Source organism: Malaya genurostris, chromosome 3 (assembly GCF_030247185.1).
Source record: "Malaya genurostris strain Urasoe2022 chromosome 3, Malgen_1.1, whole genome shotgun sequence".
Lineage (NCBI taxonomy): Eukaryota > Metazoa > Arthropoda > Insecta > Diptera > Culicidae > Malaya > Malaya genurostris.
This window is the reverse complement of record NC_080572.1, coordinates 178,214,371-178,233,053: the sequence shown is the minus strand read 5'-3', so window position 1 is coordinate 178,233,053 and position 18,683 is coordinate 178,214,371. Positions and strand designations below refer to the sequence as shown.

At 41.7% G+C, this 18,683-nt stretch overlaps 1 protein-coding gene across 1 annotated transcript in view; it reads right to left on the bottom strand.

Annotated features, from left to right (window-relative positions):
- Positions 1-12,364, bottom strand: part of LOC131435964 (phospholipase B1, membrane-associated) — a 48,124-nt gene extending 35,760 nt beyond the window's left edge. The window contains exon 1 of the mRNA XM_058604278.1: positions 12,097-12,364. The gene's annotated coding sequence lies outside the window, so the exon portion shown is untranslated. The remainder of the gene's footprint in view (positions 1-12,096) is intronic.
- Between the last annotated feature and the right edge of the window lie 6,319 nt (positions 12,365-18,683).

Below are 18,683 nucleotides of genomic sequence, written 5' to 3'. Positions count from 1 at the left end.
CTGCCAATTGTTTAAACGTGGGGTTACTAGACAACTGTCAATGTCATTCACGTTGAAATTATAGAGGAGCGGACTAGGGCATGAGCCTTGCGAGAGACCCATGATTGTAACATTTTGTATAAATTGCAGACCGTACTACTAGAATTTAGGAGCTTAATTTTACTTTTTATGTAGTACTCTTATCAATAAACGAAACATTTATTATATACAACAAATTAGACGGGACTTTAGACAATTTGTACATATGATTTTATTTTGCTATAATTTTAAGTTTACTGTGGTGAAAACTCTTTTACAACATCTCTCTTGCCATTCATTCAAAATATTTCAGCTTCTTTGTAGGCAACTAAAGATCACTCGTAGATCTCTACCTGTGACTAACAAACTTGTATCGTCACAGAATAGAGATTTCTGACAACCAACGGGTAGATCTGGGATATCAGAAGTGTTTCCTTCTCTTAGAGAGGTAAGCTAATGAGAAACAATTGTTGAAAATTTTAACCAAGATCCGCTAAGCACCTAAAAACTGAATACACATACACATCTAAAAATCAAAAGATCATATCAGAATACCGGAACGGTTGTTAATTCAACGGTAAAAAATGTGTCATTTTTGTTCTGACCAATAAAATCGAATATAGTTGCCATTGAAATATGCCCACTTGCTAAAATGCCCACTAAATAATTGCGACATTATTTAAATGATAATGAAGAATTTTACGATCGTACTTCATGACACTTCCAATGGCATAATGATAAGCATGTCGCAATCCTCACCCGAAATGAGTCAATCATGTTGCATGCGTTCATTTCCATTTTCGACGAGAGCTTCTGCTGTGAACTCTATGATAATCATGTTTAATCGGGTTCGATTGATTTTGCAAATCATTCTGAGACTGAGTTTTTGTTGTTCGTTTTGTTCTGCTTTGTTTCTTACACCTTCGAGGTGGAAAGTTCTTTAGCTTGAGAGTCGTTGGCATCGCTTGAGTACCTGTGAGGTAGCGCGCCAGTCGTGTTGGAATAATTTAATGGGAGGCAAGCTGATGAAGTGATTCTCGCACGTGTCAGATAGCAGCTGATCATATAATATGTGCTTTTAGGGTGTATCTGGTTCTAGAAGTCACGTAATTAATCACACATTGTTTGGCTCAGGTAACAAAGCAGTTACGTTAGTCACACTCTGACGTAGGTGGTTCTATTTTATTGCGTTTACTAAGTTAAGATTATTCTGAAAATAAGTTACAGATTTTTTTTGGATTATCCGGGTTGTAGTCGAAGAACTGTCGCAAAATTGCAAAATTGCAATATTGTTGTTGAAAGCGCTGGATGTTTTATTGATTTAACTTACATATCAGTTGGTTTTTCAATACAGTAAAACCTTAAACAAAAATCTTGCTCATTACACCATAATCATTACATGTTGAACATTTTAAATAACAATTGAACGTCATTTATAACAGTTATGCACTTGCCCTTCCATTTGAGTTAAAGTGTACAACACAACATAAGAAAGAATAGTAAAACAAGTTTCCATTGCGCTCAATAGATATTTTTGCAATATATATGTTTTAGTTTCGTCTGCTAGTAGTTTATTTTAACACTAACGTTTAACGTTAAAAAATAGCTGCTAAAGTGAAGTGATAGTTTATGTATTTTTCATGAAAGCTCATCTCTAATTCATCAACAACATACTTGAAAATAGAATTAGAAGTGCTCTTCCGGTGAGCTATTTGTAGTCTGCTTTAGGAAACTCTTTGATGTATGAAAAAAAAAGAACAGACAATTCTAATTCAACCTGAATTGTTTTGTCTGAGATGGTTGACTTTATTTAAATTTTTGATCCGTCGGATGCTCATATTTTTTGTGGAAATTTCAATGCTCCATGGATACTAGTAATAACACTAGCTCCATGGATACTAGTAATAACAGTGGAATTCTATGTTATCTGGTTCCGAAGAATAAGAAGTTTTCGACGTAAACATTTCAAAAGGGCGTACATCTGCTTTATTATACAAATATTCTGATACTGTTAGAAAATTGGAAATATTGTCTTTCATTATACACGAATATTTTGTAAGTAAACGTGAAAATTAGGAATCTATTAACAGAAGAGAAAGTAAACAAAGAGAAACTCTATTTGTTTATTGTGACCTTATAAAATGTTCGCGTTGTTTTCTTTTTCTTTCCACGCATATAAAACTATTGTACCAGTAGTCATTTCATTAGTACAGTCGTCAAACTATTTTGCTGAATACTGGACTTTTAATCAACGGATTGTGATTAAATTGGAAGGAATATATTTGCTTCGGCTCTGAGAACCAATACCACAAAAAGACACCAGACCACCTCCTACGAATCTCCATTGAAGTCCATCAGAAATATGGAATGAAACCTAAGGAATCCTTGGCCGATCTGGACTCTTATGGGAAATGCAACTAATCCGGAAAGCCGAACACAATTTTACAAAGCCGAATTTTCGAAGAAATTTTTGGAAATGACTATAAGGTATACAAATCTGGAGATGGAGTCTTCATAGCAGTAAATACTGACTTTTCATCAGCCAAATTTTTTAATATCGTTTATTTATGCCCGGCTTTGAGACAGACAAAATTAAAACTAATAAGCACAGAAAATTTAAAGATCTTTAGACCAAAGCAATTATATCAGGAGGAAAACATATTTTTGACTCTGTGTATTTTCCCCCTGAAAATGCTATAAAATCACTTTCGAGTTGTTCTTTCAAACCATAGAAGATATTATGTCGAATATGGAACCAGAAGTTAAATTACACATATACGGTGACTTTATCCAACAAAACGCACACTTCATCGCCGATGAACAAAATAAATCCATTCTGGTACCAATTGTAGGAGAAAATGAAACACTACAATTCCCTTTCGACAAAATTTTTTTATTCGGCTTGAATCAATGGTAATTGTTTCATCAATTTTCTACAGCAGAAGCTTCGCAATCGAGAAAAATACACTTGACCTTGTTGAATTGGAAATAAATTGAACAATTCGGCTCATTTCAGGGCCACAAATCGATACCTAAAACCCATTCGATATAATTTTTCAGTTGAAAAGCGGATGGGTAATGTCAGAGACATAACTGGATGTCGTGAATACGAATAAAATTGGTACACTTTCTTCACACTTCCGAATATCAGTTAGTTGATCGATTGTGCGAATTGTGCAAGCATTTCCTCATCACTACTAGAATTTGAAAAGATGCACCTACACTAAAGTACGGATAAGTTACATCAAACATTCTGACAGACAATTAAACATTACGAAGTTCGAGTGGGTATAGCGTACACAACCGATTACAATCTTCCAATGAAGAAAACATTAATTCGCTGGGTTGATCATTGATACAATAGGCCTATGATATGAAAAGTATGAAATATATCTACGGCTTTCTACATTGATATTTATAGCAAATACGAAATCAATACATGTACCTCCAAGCGTAGAAGCTTGTGCGAAGGAGCAGATTTCATATCCAACTTCATTTAATTGCTAACGAAATCAATGAATTTAATATTATCTTGTTTTGTGACAAAAAGAGGCGTATTTAGAAAAAACTCTTTTTAAACAAATTTGGATTTTTTGCGGTGTTAAGCAGTTCTTTTCTTTCTTATCTTTAAATCTGTATGTTTCAGGAAAAATAAAATACAGATAAATCTGTATATGTGGCAACCCTGTTTCGCATATTTCGAAACGACACTAGTATGGGTGTATACAGATGTGATCTACATTAATACTTTCATTTTTCACATTGCATGAGAGCGTTGCCCGTCGTAATTGAATGTGTTAGTGACGGGAAAAAACGTTTTCAACTTCCATTTTGATGAATCTGATGCTTTTGGTAGGAAATGGGGAAAATTCAATTAATTTTTAAAAATGATCTGCGGGACTCAAAAGTGTCAAGTAGATGATTGGCGACTTTTTTGGCACAATTTTCTGTTCGGCGCTCGCTTTATTCCAAAAGTGTGAGGTCTTCGATGTTGCTCTCTCGATGTTGCTTCAACAAAACTCAGAAAATGATGGGAAAAAGTGGAATTTTCAGAACGCGTTTTGATTTTGTGGGACTGACATGTGGCAAATCAGACAGTTTTTTCAATGGTGTAATATTGAAACACTTCAATGTTGTAGCATTATACGGTCAAGTTGAAAAATTTCAAATCTATTGGCAGTTAAATTATATATATTCTTCTACAGATCGCTGACCTATGTGTCATATACCATTCGACTCAGTTCATCGAGCTGAGCAATGTCTGTGTGTATGTGTGTGTGTGTGTGTGTGTGTGTGTTTTTTTTTTTTTTTTTTACGAGGTGAAATACCTACTTATGTACTTTCCCAGTTCACGCGCTCAGTAGTTGTCAAGCTACCGCTATTGTGAACCAGCGAGTGGGACTGGCTGAACCTTACCCACTAAAACACCTTGGACATCTTGCCTTGATCCCCCCGGAACTAAGCTAAGCTCAATACTTCGGGGGAGGCTGTGCTCATGCACTTCTTCGTTTGGGAGAAAATGAGCTCCTGCTCTCTATATACATCTCGGCTGTGCTCATGCACTTCTTCGTTTGGGAGAAAATGAGCTCCTGAGTTTCTATCTTTATCCCTCTCGATCCACCTTTGGCGCCTCGACAGCCCAACGCCGCTACGTCGCGCCGCACTACTCAACTGATCCCCGACGATGGATCTAGCCTACACCGGCTGAGAGTTTCCCCTTTTACGCCACGCGGGACACCCGAAGGAGTGCCGAGGTCTGCTCTGCGATTCCGGTTGGAGCATGGCGTCCGGTTCGCTGATGCCCCGACGACTCGAATCGGTGTTGTGGCGTCTGCTCGACTAGTCCCCGGTGATGGATCTAGCCTACACCGACAGAGAGTTCCCCGACGATGGAAGTTCTCCCGAAACCGACGTTTTCGATACCCGTCTACGGCCCGACCGTAAGGATGCCTGGGTCGATCCAGTGATGCCGGTTGGAGGATGGCTTCCGGTTCACTGGTGCCCCGACTATCTTAATGGTGCTACGCCACGATCTACTCGTCTAGTCCCCGATGAAAGATCTAGACTACACCGACGGAGAGTTCCCCGGCGAAAGAGGCTCTCCCGACACCGAATACCCTGTTGCACCACTCGGGACACACGAGAGAGTGCCGAGGTCGGTCCAGCGATTCCAGTTGGAGCATAGCTTCTGGTTGGCTGGCGCCCCGACGACACAAGTCGGTGTTGTGGTGGCTACTCGACTAGACCCCGCCGAAGGATCTAGCCTACCGCGACAGAGAGTTTCCCGACGCTGGAAGTTCTCTCGAAACCGACGTTCCGAAACCGGTTTACGACGAGCCTACTCAACTAGCCCACGGTGGTAGGTCTAGCCTACCCGACGGAGAGTTTCCCGGCGAAGAAACCTGTCCAGAAAACCGAGCCACATTCCACACGCTTCGTCCGTCTTCTTAGGGTGCCGAAAACAGTCCGGAATTTTTCGTCTTTGGACCTAGGTCATTTGACGCTGCTCTTCTCGCCAACTCCTCTGCAGTGTGGACATAATCTGAACAACTGTCCGGTTCACCGCGTTCCATTTTCCTTCGTCACTGCACATCCTTTGAACGATGTTCTCCACACTGACATCGGCGCCAACGATGGCAGTCATTTCGCTACGCGGTTGGATAAACCGTGGACAGCTGAATATTACGTGCTCCGGCGTTTCTTCTGTTTCCTGGCACTCAACACACAACGGCGACCTTGCGTGGCCAAATCTGTGCAAATATTGCTTAAAACAGCCATGTCCAGACAGGAATTGCGTCAGTTGAAAGTTTACCTCGCCGTGCACTCGGGTTGTCCAAACCGACAGGTTAGGAATTAATCGATGCGTCCACCTTCCCTTCTCCGCGTTGTCCCACTGCTGTTGCCATTTAGTGAGCGTATTGGCTCTCTCTCTGCTCCGGGCTCTTCCTGTGCCTTGATCCCTGTAGCATAGGCTATCCTCTTCCAGTAGCAGACAGATGGGGATCATTCCGGCTATCACGTGCACAGCGTCTGACGATATTGTTCGGTACGAACTTGTCACGCGCATTGCCATCAGTCTAAAAGTGCGGTTCAACTGGGCTCGGTTCCTTGCTGTTGTCAATGCCATCGACCACGCTGGAGCTGCGTATCGTACGATCGATGATGACACGCTCGCCAGTAACCTCCTCTTGCTACTGACAATCGCGGAATTATTGGGCATAATCCGAGATAACGCCAATATCACCTTCATTGCCTTCTTGCATATGTAGTCAACGTGACTATTAAAGTTCAGTCGATCGTCCAGTATAGCGCCCAGATGCTTGACCTCACGCTTCGAATTGATGATGCATTCACCGACCGAGATGCTCGCATGTTGCACCGCCTTTCGGTTGCTGATGATGACCATTTCAGTCTTTTCATGTGCCAGCACAAGCTTCTTTTCCCGCATCCAATTCTCAACGACGTCTACTGCCTCCATGGCGAGAACCTCCACCTCTTCTCGAGACTCGCCGATTACTAGGAGCGCCACATCATCCGCAAAGCCGACAATCCTAACTCCCCTGGGCAGATTTAGCTTCAGCACTTCGTCGTACATAATGTTCCACAACGTGGGACCCAGTATGGATCCCTGTGGAACGCCAGCCGTGACAGACATATTTACGTATCCGGCGTCTGTCTCGTATATCAGCGTCCGGTTCTGAAAATAACTTTTCAGAATCTGACATAGGTACTCTGGTATCCTCAACCTGTGCAGAGAGTCGGCTATTTCTACCCAGCTGGCACTGTTGAAAGCGTTTTTCACGTCCAATGTGACCACCGCACAGTAGCGGTTTCCCCTTTTCTGCTGCTTCTGGGCCTTTTCCATGGTTTCCATGACCACTCGTATGGCTTCTACAGTGGACCTGCCTTTCCGGAATCCGAACTGCATGTTCGACAGACCGTTCTCGCTCTCAGTGTACTTCGTGAGCCTGTTAAGGATCACTCTCTCCAGCAGTTTTCCGACTGTGTCCATCAAGCATATAGGCCTATATGCTGACGGATCGCCGGGTGGTTTGCCTGGCTTTGGTAGCAGCACCAGCTTCTGCCGCTTCCAGATGTCAGGGAAACTACCATCCTCCATGCATTTTTGGAATGTAGTCCTGAACATGTCTGGATTCTCCAGAATCGCAGCTTTAAGGGCCACATTTGGAACCCCGTCCGGGCCTGGAGCCTTCTTCACCGGTAAGGCTTTCGCTACAGCAATCAGCTCCTCGTTTGATACTCGGATTTCGTCGCCGCGGACATCCTGTACGTCGTACAGTACTGGCGGCCATATCGTAGGCTCATGCTTCGGGAACAGGGTCTCGATAATAGTTTTCATCCTTTCCGGGCACCTATCCGGTGGAACTGCTGGACCTTTCATCTTTGCCATGGCCATCTTATAGGCATTACCCCACGGATTCTCGTTGGCGTTGTTGTTCAGCTCTTCTAAACACTCTTTCTTGCTGAGCCTGATTGCCTTGTTGAGTGCGGCTCTTGCTATTCTATAGGGAAACCTTCTTTCCTCCCTTTCGCCGCTGTTTCTAGCTCTCTGCATCCTTCTCCTGGCATGTAGACAACGTGTCCGCAGGTCAGCGATCGTCGAATTCCACCAGTACGCCGGACGTCGCCCATTTCTGGGTTTTCCCATTCTAGGCATGGTTGCATCACACGCACGTGATAGTGTTGCAGTCAGCTCTTCCGCGCTGAGGTTTATTGTGTTGCGCTCGAGCCTCAGTGCTTCCACAAATACGTCCTTGTTAAAGTTCGCTGTTTTCCACTTTCGCTCACCAAACTGCGTTCTGCTTGATTCCACCTGCGAGTCGCGTCCAACACAATACCGGATCGCTTGGTGATCGCTGTGGGTGTATTCTTCGCACACTCTCCAGTGCATGCTCCTTATCATACCCGGGCTGCAGAAAGTGACATCTATGATGGACTCTCTACCATCCTTACGGTAGGTGGTAGTGGTACCGTCGTTGGCAAGATCTACGTTCAGCTTAGCTAGGGCCTCCAGAAGACTGCTTCCCCTTGAGTTCGTGAGGCGGCTGCCCCATTCGACCGCCCAGGCATTGAAGTCACCAGCTACTACTACTGGTCTTCGGTCGGTTAGCTCTTCCGTTAGTTTGTCCAACATCCGGTTGAACTGTTCGATCGTCCATCGTGGAGGTGCATAACAACTACATATGAAGACTCCGTTGATTTTGGCTATAACAAACCCTTCATCTGCGCAGTGCACCACTTCTTGAATGGGGTATTTTCCCACTGCCCATATCGCTGCTGTTTTGGCTCCGTCTGATGTCCAGTTTCCATCTCCGGGTGGAATTTGGTATGGCTCCGAAATTATCGCAACATCGCATCTATGTTCCGCAACAGATTGCCGCAGAAGATGTTGTGCCGTATCACAGTGGTTGAGGTTAATTTGCACTACCTCCACTGGGACTTCGTTGCACTCGCTCGTTTGAAGGCCGGGCATCTGCTACCGCCTGTAGGATGTTTGTTATCCCCCGTGGCAGCGCAAATTAGGCATTTCGGAGGCTTCGTGCAATCCTTTGCCTTGTGACCTTCCTCGCCACACCTTCTGCATAGTTTGCTCCTATCCGGCCCTTGACAGTTCCGTGCGAAGTGACCAAAACCCAGACACTTGAAGCACACGTCCGGTAGCTGGGAAACGCTCAGTGGACACACATTTTCTCCACTTTCAACGCTTTATTAGCTGCATCTACTGGCAGCTTAATTAAGGCTACCTTGGTGCCGTCAGGTCCATTCCTGATACGGATGGTCATCTGGACCTCTCCTAGCTCGCATTGCTCCTTCAGGGCTAATTTTACCTCCTCCTCCGTAGTAATCTCGTCCAGATCTTTACACCGGAGAGTCGCTTCCGGGCACAAGGCTCTTACTTCCACCTTGTTTCCGAGGGCTTTCTCGGTAAGCTCCTTGTACGAGATGCTGCCTGCTTTGGGGTTTCTTTTCAGCTCGAGAAGCATCTCACCATTACGAGTGCGCCTGACCTTTTGCACGTCTTCCCCTAGCTCCTTAAGATCCGGGTTCATCCGCATAGCGCGTAGGACTTCGGCGTACGAGTCGTCGCTCGCTTTGACGATGAGAGCCTCGCTCTTATTCCTCGTCCTGACGACCTTACGTTTTTTGGGCGGGTTTTTTTTGCTCGCTTTCTCCTTTTTTTTGCCGACGACCTGCCATTCAGTGCGGCTGTTTACCGCGTCGGTTGCTTCTGGTGGTAGTTTAGCTCCAGTGACACGGGCATCCTTGTGTCTCTTGGGACCACCTGGTCTAACATCTCCAGGCGATGCCCTTGGCCTCTTTGGTGTGAAGAAGGGCGTGGACTGCACCCCAGGGGGAACACTACTCGCCGTGTTGACCTCCCTCGTAACTGTGTCGGCTTCTGCCCTTTGCATTTGCGCTGCGCGACGTGCCTCTAAAGCAGTTTTCGCCGCTAACAACTCCTTCTCCCCAGCTTCTGCTCTCTGCACTACGTTTTTCCACTCCTTTACAGCAGAACCAAGAGCGCCTTGGAGCTTAATCACCAACGCCTTGATGTCTTTGTGCACGTTACTTCTCTTATCCACATATTCGTGCAGCTCGTCCACCAACTTTTTCGCTGCCTCTACCCTCGGTGGTTGTGGTGGTTTCGTCCACGCGCTATACTGCTGCTGACCCTGCTGCTGAGCCTGCTGCTCGTTCGTGTGCTGCTTTTGCACCTGCTGGGTAAGTGTGTGTGTGTGTGTGTGTGTGTGTGTGTGTGTGTGTGTGTGTGTGTGTGTGTGTGTGTGTGTGTGTGTGTGTGTGTGTGTGTGTGTGTGTGTGTGTCTGTGTGTGTCTGTGTGTGTCTGTGTGTGTGTGTGTGTGTGTGTGTGTGTGTGTGTGTGTGTGTGTGTGTGTGTGTGTGTGTGTGTGTGTGTGTGTGTGGATTTCAACCGGATCCGACTTCCGGTTCAGAAGTTATAGGGTAAAGTGTGTTCAATATTGCACACCATCACTTAAACCGGCGAAACAAAAAACGTAAAAAAAAATCTAAACTAGTCGCAAAACTACTATAATCGGTGGTCATTATCAGTAGGCAACTAAACAAACTGATTCCGACTATCCTGGTTCCCGGTATCCGGTTCCGGAAGCTCCGGAAATAGTGGTCATATATACCAAAATGGACCTCACTTACTTTTCTCAGCGATGGTTTGACCGATTTCCACAAACTTAGATTCAAATGAAAGGTATTTCGGTCCCATATGGAATTTCTGAATTTCAACCGGATCCGACTTCCGGTTCAGATTTTATAGGGTAATGTATGTTGAATATTTTACACCGTCATTTAAACTGGTGGTAAAAAATGTTGTAAACTGGACTCAAAACCGTTATTCCTAATCTTAGGCTCAACTGAAAGGTCTTATGGTCCTACCAAAAATTACTGCATATTTTCGGATACAACAAACATTTAAATCGTCATTTAGAGTGCGATGGCAAAATTGTATAGAATCTTCAAAATTTGAATAAAAACTAGTAGAGTTTGTACGTCATGTTAGTTGGTGGCCGTACGAAACGACTTCGATTATACCGGTTCTCGGGTTCCGGTGCCGGAAGTGCATATAATAGTGAACCCACTTCGTTCTCTTAAGGATGACCTACGCGAGCAAAGCACTGTTTCATTCTGTATGTTATGCACATACAATCTTTTGGTTTCTTTCAAAAATCGAAGAGAAAATTTTTGAATAGAATACCACAATTTTATACATGAGAAAGGCATCATTACACCACTAGGTGGATTAAAACATACCACACATTTTAGAAAAGTTTAATTTCGAATTATTAGAGATTATGTCATATATTTGAAATTTTTATCACAAAGTTATGATCATATTTCCGATGGCATGTAGCAAAAATTAGATTGATACGTTAGATACAACAAGCGATATTCACGATCAAAAACTTATAACTCTCTCAATAGGGTAATTTTTGAAAAAGTGCCCGAAGTAAAGAAAGTCGTATTCACGACAATAAGTGAATCTGAAACAATGAACGTGTAATGATGTAATTCTTAGAAGAGAGCCCTCTTGTTCAGCTTGAGTCAGTATTGATTTAATTCACACCGTGTGCAATTCTGTGGTATAACCCACCTGCCTATGAATTTATTTCGATTATAGATTATTTAATCTCAAGATCATTCACCTATCGGGTCAGATAAAGTTTCTAATCATATGGTGAATCAAACACAAGCTGGTTGCATGAGAGGCGATGGTTTTTGGCTACGGTTATTGGGATTCTACGGCCGTTCCCGAGAAATTATTAAATTTGTCCACATATCCAATTTCGCCATGATAATTAGCGTGATCGATGGCCATCGAATTCCACAAAACGGTGATTGCTCACAAAACTTACCGCTACAAAATATGTATGTAAAATTTGAGCTGAATCTGAATGAAGCAGCTGTACAATTTTCATAACAAATTCTCATGTTATTAGGGCATATCGTACGATAGGCTCATTCAAAAGTTAAAAAATATGATGCTAATTATTCGGGGTTGAAGCATTGAATTTAATCACATTGTATATTATCTCGTAAATTGGGCTTCCATCTACGCGATCCTATCGATTATTGTGTACATGAATATTACACAGTCAAGCAATGAGCATTATATTTTGTGAAATTCGCAAAGGTCTGTCGTACGATAGCAAAGTCTTGGCATTACATTCCTTTTGTGGAATTTGGCATTTCTGTTTCAACAGACTTCGCAGCCGATTCATATAGCGTACAGAATCATTGCATGGCTAGTACTACTGATCCTACTGACACTAAGAATCCTTCCAGATCGGGGCTCGGACATAGGACAACTCGCTTGTAAGACCAGCGCCCTATGAATTGAGTCGCCAGCCCCGGTGCGCACACTTCTCTTTAATGAAAACTATTTTGCCTAGCGATAACAGATCTTTGTTTAGGAAAATCAAACTATTAGTACTATAAGTCTAGTACTGGACAGGGAAATTTTAAAACTCATCATTGTTCTTAGCAAAAACATGTAAAACTGTGTCGTTAAAATTATCACTTACCTTAACTTTCTTCTTTCGGTGACTTTGACTAAACTGTTACAAATTGTCACAAAGCACAACTCTCAATTTCACTACCCAATTTTCGCTCCAGTCAACCTTGATTGGACTCGAATAATACTGATGCTGTCAATGAAACTATTTACCGGCTAAACGATAAATTAGAACTCAAATCGACACACGTCAGTTGACTTCCAATCACAACAGAAATGTTGTTTTACTGTGCGAACTGCGCGAACGCGATAATCAAGAACGATGTGACCGAGGCGCGCGCTCCGTCAAGAATAAGTATTTTCAAATCGTGCCTAGGGAACAGAATAATACTATTGGGGAGATGCTACCGATTCAAGGTGATTTCCAACGGATATGGATACATCAGGTGAGAACGGTGAGAATGGATGAATCAGCTTCTCTCTTGTTCTATGTGGAACCGGAGAGGTTCGCCGTGTTCCATTGCATTCAAGCGCAACTAGTAGTGATCTTGTGAACTGATTCCAGTTAAAGCGCCAAACCCAGCAGTTCCCTATCGACTTCGTTGGCAATAGATGAAAACATGGAGATTATTATCAATGACAACGGATATATGCAACGTTTACGGCGAGGATGCTGATCTAATGTGATCATCATACTTTAAGTGTCACTCACGTCGCGATGATGTTGCAGGTGGTCAGGAATCGTGCTCGGATGATAGACTTCAAAAGCAAGATAATTGATGCTATTGAACTCTCCTCATGTGCATGTCTACTGCGTTGTGTTATCGATTGGACGCCCGGGAGTCATTCTTACCATGCAACAACAATTGTGTTTGAAGAAAACAAACGACAGAACCTGTTCTAAAAAAACTTGTTTCCTTTAGTCGCCTTGTCCTGGACATTAATAGAGAATCATCCATTGCAGAAAACTTGGCGTGCTGACAGCGATACTGATTATGACTTTCGTTCCACGTATCAAAATAACAAGTTCAATCTATGAATCGAGAGACAGTAGGGAAATCCGTGTGTCTGAAACCACTTAAACTATACTCGATCAACACGTTTTACTGTGTGTGAACATGTAGATTAGAGTTTTTCCAAGTTTTGTCTTTCTAGTATAGAAAGGTTATGCAATCACTGTGAAAACCGACTTTTAAATCGAGGGCAGAGTGTCATATACCATTCGACTCAGTTTGTCGAGTACCAAAATGTCAGAGACGGCCGAGCCGATTCTCACAAATTTAGATTCAAATGGAAGGTACAATTGTCCCATACAAAATTACTAAATTTTACTTTTGATCCAACTTCCGGTTCCAGATTTACAGAGCGATCAGCGAAAAAATTCTTTTTTCAAATTACTTCCTCACTTTTCTCATAGATGGCGTGACCGATTTCAATAAACTTAGAAGACATGAATCAAATGAAAGATCTCATAGTCGCATACAAAACTTCCAAATTTCATCCGGATCCGACTTCTGGTTCCAGAATTATAGGGTAAAGTGTGTTAAAAATTTGATACTGTCACTAAAGCGCAAGCAAAACATGTAAAAAAATTTCTAAACTGTCGTCGAAATTATTCCAATCGGTAGCATTGTCAATAGATAACCAAACAAACCGATTCCGGCTATGCTGGTTTTCGGATTCAGATTCCGGAAATAAAACGTAAAATAATTTCTAAACTTACATCAACATTGTTCTAATCGGTAGTCGTTATCAGTAGACGGCCAAACAAAAATAATTTCAGCTTTCCTGGTTCTCGTTTTTCCTTTATCGACCGAAGATTGTAGCCAAAGACTCAAAAATGGATCCCAGTCACTTTTTCTCGAGCCAACTTCGATTATACCGGTTCCCGGAATCCGGATTTCGGAATTACCTGCCATAGTGGAACTCACTTCGTTTCATCAGTGATGGCCTAATCGTTTTACTCTGTAGGTTTTACTAGTTTATGGACAAACCTTTTTGTTTTTCAAGAATCAAAGAAGATTATATTGAAGAATACCACACATTTATATATTAGAATGTGAGAGATATGAAAAAGACTTCATTACACCACTAGGTGGATTAAAACAAGTTTTTGATTCTAGTTTGAACGATGCGTACGCCTGGTTTTTTTGAGCTTATGCATACCTGTTATTAAGTATGCTTTGAAATTCCATTCAAAATTCCGGTCTGAAAGAAAGATTTTGGAAAATCTAGCTTTGTTTATAATATAAGTATTGCAATCATTGTGAAAATGAGGTTCCATACACCATTGAAATCAGTTCGTCGAGAGTAACATATATGCATTTGTGTTTTTACCTGTCTCTATAGAAAGGTGATAGAATTACTGGAAAACCCGACTTTTGATCGGAGCGCCGTAGTGCTACATACCATTTGACTCAGATCAACGAGATCGAAAAATATGTGTCATGTTCGAAAAAGCTGTCACTTCCGATTCCTGAGATAAAATGGTATGATTAACGTCACCGTCAGAACACATTTTCTTCTCTCAGCACATTTTTTTTCAGAGATGGCTGAACCGGTTTTAACAAGCTTAAGTTCGTTTGATAGTTACTTTTGGGTGGTAAATCTAGTCGAAAATCAATTGGCTGTTGCTTCCGGTTCCGGAGATATAATGGCATAAGTAACGTAACTGACAAAACGCATTTTATTTCGCTTCACATAATTTTCTGGAAGATGGCTAAACAATACGTTTGAAAGCTATTATCAAATGATACATCATGTTCGTAGATCAAATATAAGATACTTCCGATTCTGAAGATAAAATCATATAAGTGACGTACCCGACAAATCACTTTTTAACCGAATTTTTTTTTCAGAAAGTGACCAAAGATAATGTTAAAATATATCATTGCTAAAATTTTTGGTTTGGAGAACGTTGTCGAATATGCGATGTAAGCATTGAGTCACGCTTTTATGAATTAACCTAAGCAATTTTTAAAAAAATCAGTCCGAGATTGTGTTAGACATTATCCTAATAAAAAGGCGGGTGGGTGATGTCCCAGACATATCTGGAGGACGTGAATACAAATAAAACTGACATGCTTCTTTCACACTTTCGAATATCGTCCGTATTAGATTTCTGTGAAGTGAAGTTTCAAAACTTTTGTTGCTTAATTTCCAGAATAGTCACGTATAAGGAGTCACCTATAAGGAGTGTATCGAAAATAAGCTATCCACAAATTTTTCTTTCAAATTATGACAAAAAACCATATTTTATTCAAACTAAAAATTGATCCTTTATTGTACGAGGTTAAACTAGAGCGTAATGAAAATTGGATGAAATTTAAGATATTCCTTCACGCATTTCGGACTTTGGATCGAACGCTCTTCATCAAGTTCCGCACAAGTGTTGCATCACATTTTTTGGACGCTTGAGTCCAAAATTTTTTGAACTCCTGCATGTTCCCAGCTGCCTTACCAGTCTTCACGAGGACCCTCTTCTTGATTGCCCTGTAACGTTCGATGGGTCGAAGCTGAGAGCAATTTAGTGGATTGATATTTGTCTTAACGAAATTTATACCCTTTTGCGCAAGCCAATTGAGAGTGGTTTTGTCATAGGGATCCGACGCTAAATCCGGCCAAAGCAGTGGGGGTGTACTATGCTTCTTATATAAAAGCAGTAATTTCTTCTGGAGACACTCACATCGATAGATTTCTGCATTTATAGTTCCGGTAGTGTGAGAAATGGTTGACTTCAAACCACAGAAACATATTGCTTGCCAGTACCTTTCGACCGAATTTCTCCACTTGAATCAACCTGTCCGCATCGCTCACATCTTTCCCAATGACGACAGTAAAGTATTGTTGACCTGGAAGGGTTTTTGAGTCCTCCTATATATAAGTCTCATCGTCCATCAAAACGCATGCATCCGGATACTGCAAAAGAGGCGAATACAAATTCCGGGCCCTTGTTGCTGCTCGCTTCTTCTGTTTTACGCTTTGTTTCGGGATTTTCTGCTTCTCGTAGGTCTTCAGGTGATTTCGCCTCATGATACACTGGATCATTCCGACACTCGTTCCAGCTTTTTTGGCCAAATCACCTATTGACATTGATTTGTTCTTCATGATTAGAGATACCACTTTCTGGTCCAGCTTCGGGTTGGAAGAAACGGGTTTTCTGCCTCTTACTGGTAGCTCATCCAAAGAATAGTGTTCCCCAAACTTATTAATGATGGTTTTAACACTGGCATGATGAATTCCAAACCGCTTCGCCAATTTTTGCAAAGTAATACCCTTCTCACTTAGCCATGTGTCCAGAACCTTAATTTTCACTTCCTATTCAATACGCGACATTTTCAAAACGCAGAATTTCAACCGCACAAACAAGTAAACAAACGAAAGCTGACAGCCAAACGCACATCATGCTGTGATCTGAGCACACAAAACCATCACAAATACTTGCGTACAACACAAATGTATGTGGATAGCTTATTTTCGATACACTGCTTAGACCACCAGTGTTGGTGATTGCTGATATTTTGGCAGAAGCTGCTCGATATTTTTCTATATTGTATACAACATTTTTAATCCAATCAGATCCCTCTTAGAAAAAAAAAGTTCAACGGTGGTCCTTCGTTGGTCCAATAAGTTGGATCATTGGTCCAATGAACGTCCAATCATTCGTTCAACGGGAGGCCAACACGGGACCTTCGTTTGCCGATTTTGAAACAAACCGTTGAAACGAATGCCATTTTTTCGTTCAACAAATCCGGCAGACAGAGGTCAATTGTTGAGCCATTTTTAATATTACGAGTTGGAACCCCGTTGGACTTGTTTTACTGGAGAATTTCTTCAATTTTTTCCACTTATTTTTTTAAAACTAACACTACATACATGTACAATTCTTCTACTTCACGTAGAATAACAACAAATTTTCTTTCTATATGAAGGTAAAACATAATTTTAACACTATTTTCGCAAATTAAAAAACAACAAACTGAACGAATATTTCGAGCAGTATCCCGCATAGCGTTTTGGCTACCTGGACAGCCATGGCCACCAGACGGCTACCAAAATTGATTCAGTGACGGTTGTCAAATCCTATTTGACAAAACAATGTCGCCTGTATCTAAGTTAGCCGAGCGTTTTTATCTTCTAACCTTCGCTGAAAATGTCAAAGATTTCAATGTGGAAAAATCCTGGTGGATACGGTTGTATCGTTTGAGTTGTATAACTGCCAGCGGTGAGGCAGTCGGTCACCAGAATGTCTGCCAGCTATATTTTTCCAGCTGGCAGCGTTTAGTCAGCCGTCTGGCAGCCATGCGTATGCGGGATGTCGGCCAACAAGCGCTCAACGACCAACAAAATAGAACCGCTTGCTGAGATGGATGCTACAAGAACTCGTATCTCTCAATTCTCCGCGAGAGAATTTTTCTACATTTCTCATCTCAGAAAATCGAATCGATGATTCGAATTGATGATTCTCATACTAGGTTACAATATTTCAAAACCGTTGTGTGGAGCATTCACATACATACGGCAATAGTAAAATCATTATTTTTACGTTTCGTCTTTGACTCATCAGTGCAGAGCAGTTCAAATTGAACTGCTTAGTGCTAAACTCGGCAGTTCAATTTGAACCGCTAAGCAGACGTAAAGTTTCTGCTACTTACAGAACACTTTTTGTTTTGCAACGAAGTGCAATGTCTTTTCTGACGTGCCGAACGAAAACGTGTTTTCGACTATTTCTGGCCGATGCAGGTATGGTCATTTAGGGGTTAGCCAAATTTTGTGCTAGGGCACATAACCGTTTTTCCCCTAAATGACCATACCTGCATCGGCCAGAAATAGTCGAAAACACGTTTTCGTTCGGCACGTCAGAAAAGACATTGCACTTCGTTGCAAAACAAAAAGTGTTCTGTAAGTAGCAGAAACTTTACGTCTGCTTAGCGGTTCAAATTGAACTGCCGAGTTTAGCACTAAGCAGTTCAATTTGAACTGCTCTGCACCGATGAGTCAAAGACGAAACGTAAAAATAATGAAAACGGTTATGTGCCCTAGCACAAAATTTGGCTAACCCCTAAATGAATAGTAAAAAGATTCTATTTAAATTATCAACTGCCCGTATAGAATCGGATCGCGAAACGAGAATAAGCGACCGTTTGCTGCTTCAGAGAGAATCCCCACAGCAGCGTGCTAACTGGTGATGCTCTGACAGGTCATCGAGAGAAATTCGCTCTCACACTGGTATCCATTGTATGTTAAATGAACCATGCCGGTTTTTTGTTGTTGCGATGATATCCGTCTCTCTTTGATGGCACTGATTGAATCTTGCGAAGAGTTGCTAGAGTGCGTTGTTTGATACGACAAAACCCATTCTTGTTGACGACAAACATTATTATTATATATCACTCATTTAGATCCGGCTTTAACCGACTTATAGTTGTTCGCTTGCTACGACAAACATATTCTACCATACAATTAACTAACACGCAATAAATTCATTTTTTTCGTTGATTTAGATACTCAGTAGAGGCAAGTTTCGCATAGTCCATCGGGAATATTTTGATAGTTCAAAGAAGAATCGATTTGCGGAATTTATTCAACATTTATGACTGTTGCGTCGTTTTTGCCATCATTTATATCTACACCAAAACTAAAATTCTGGATCAGAAC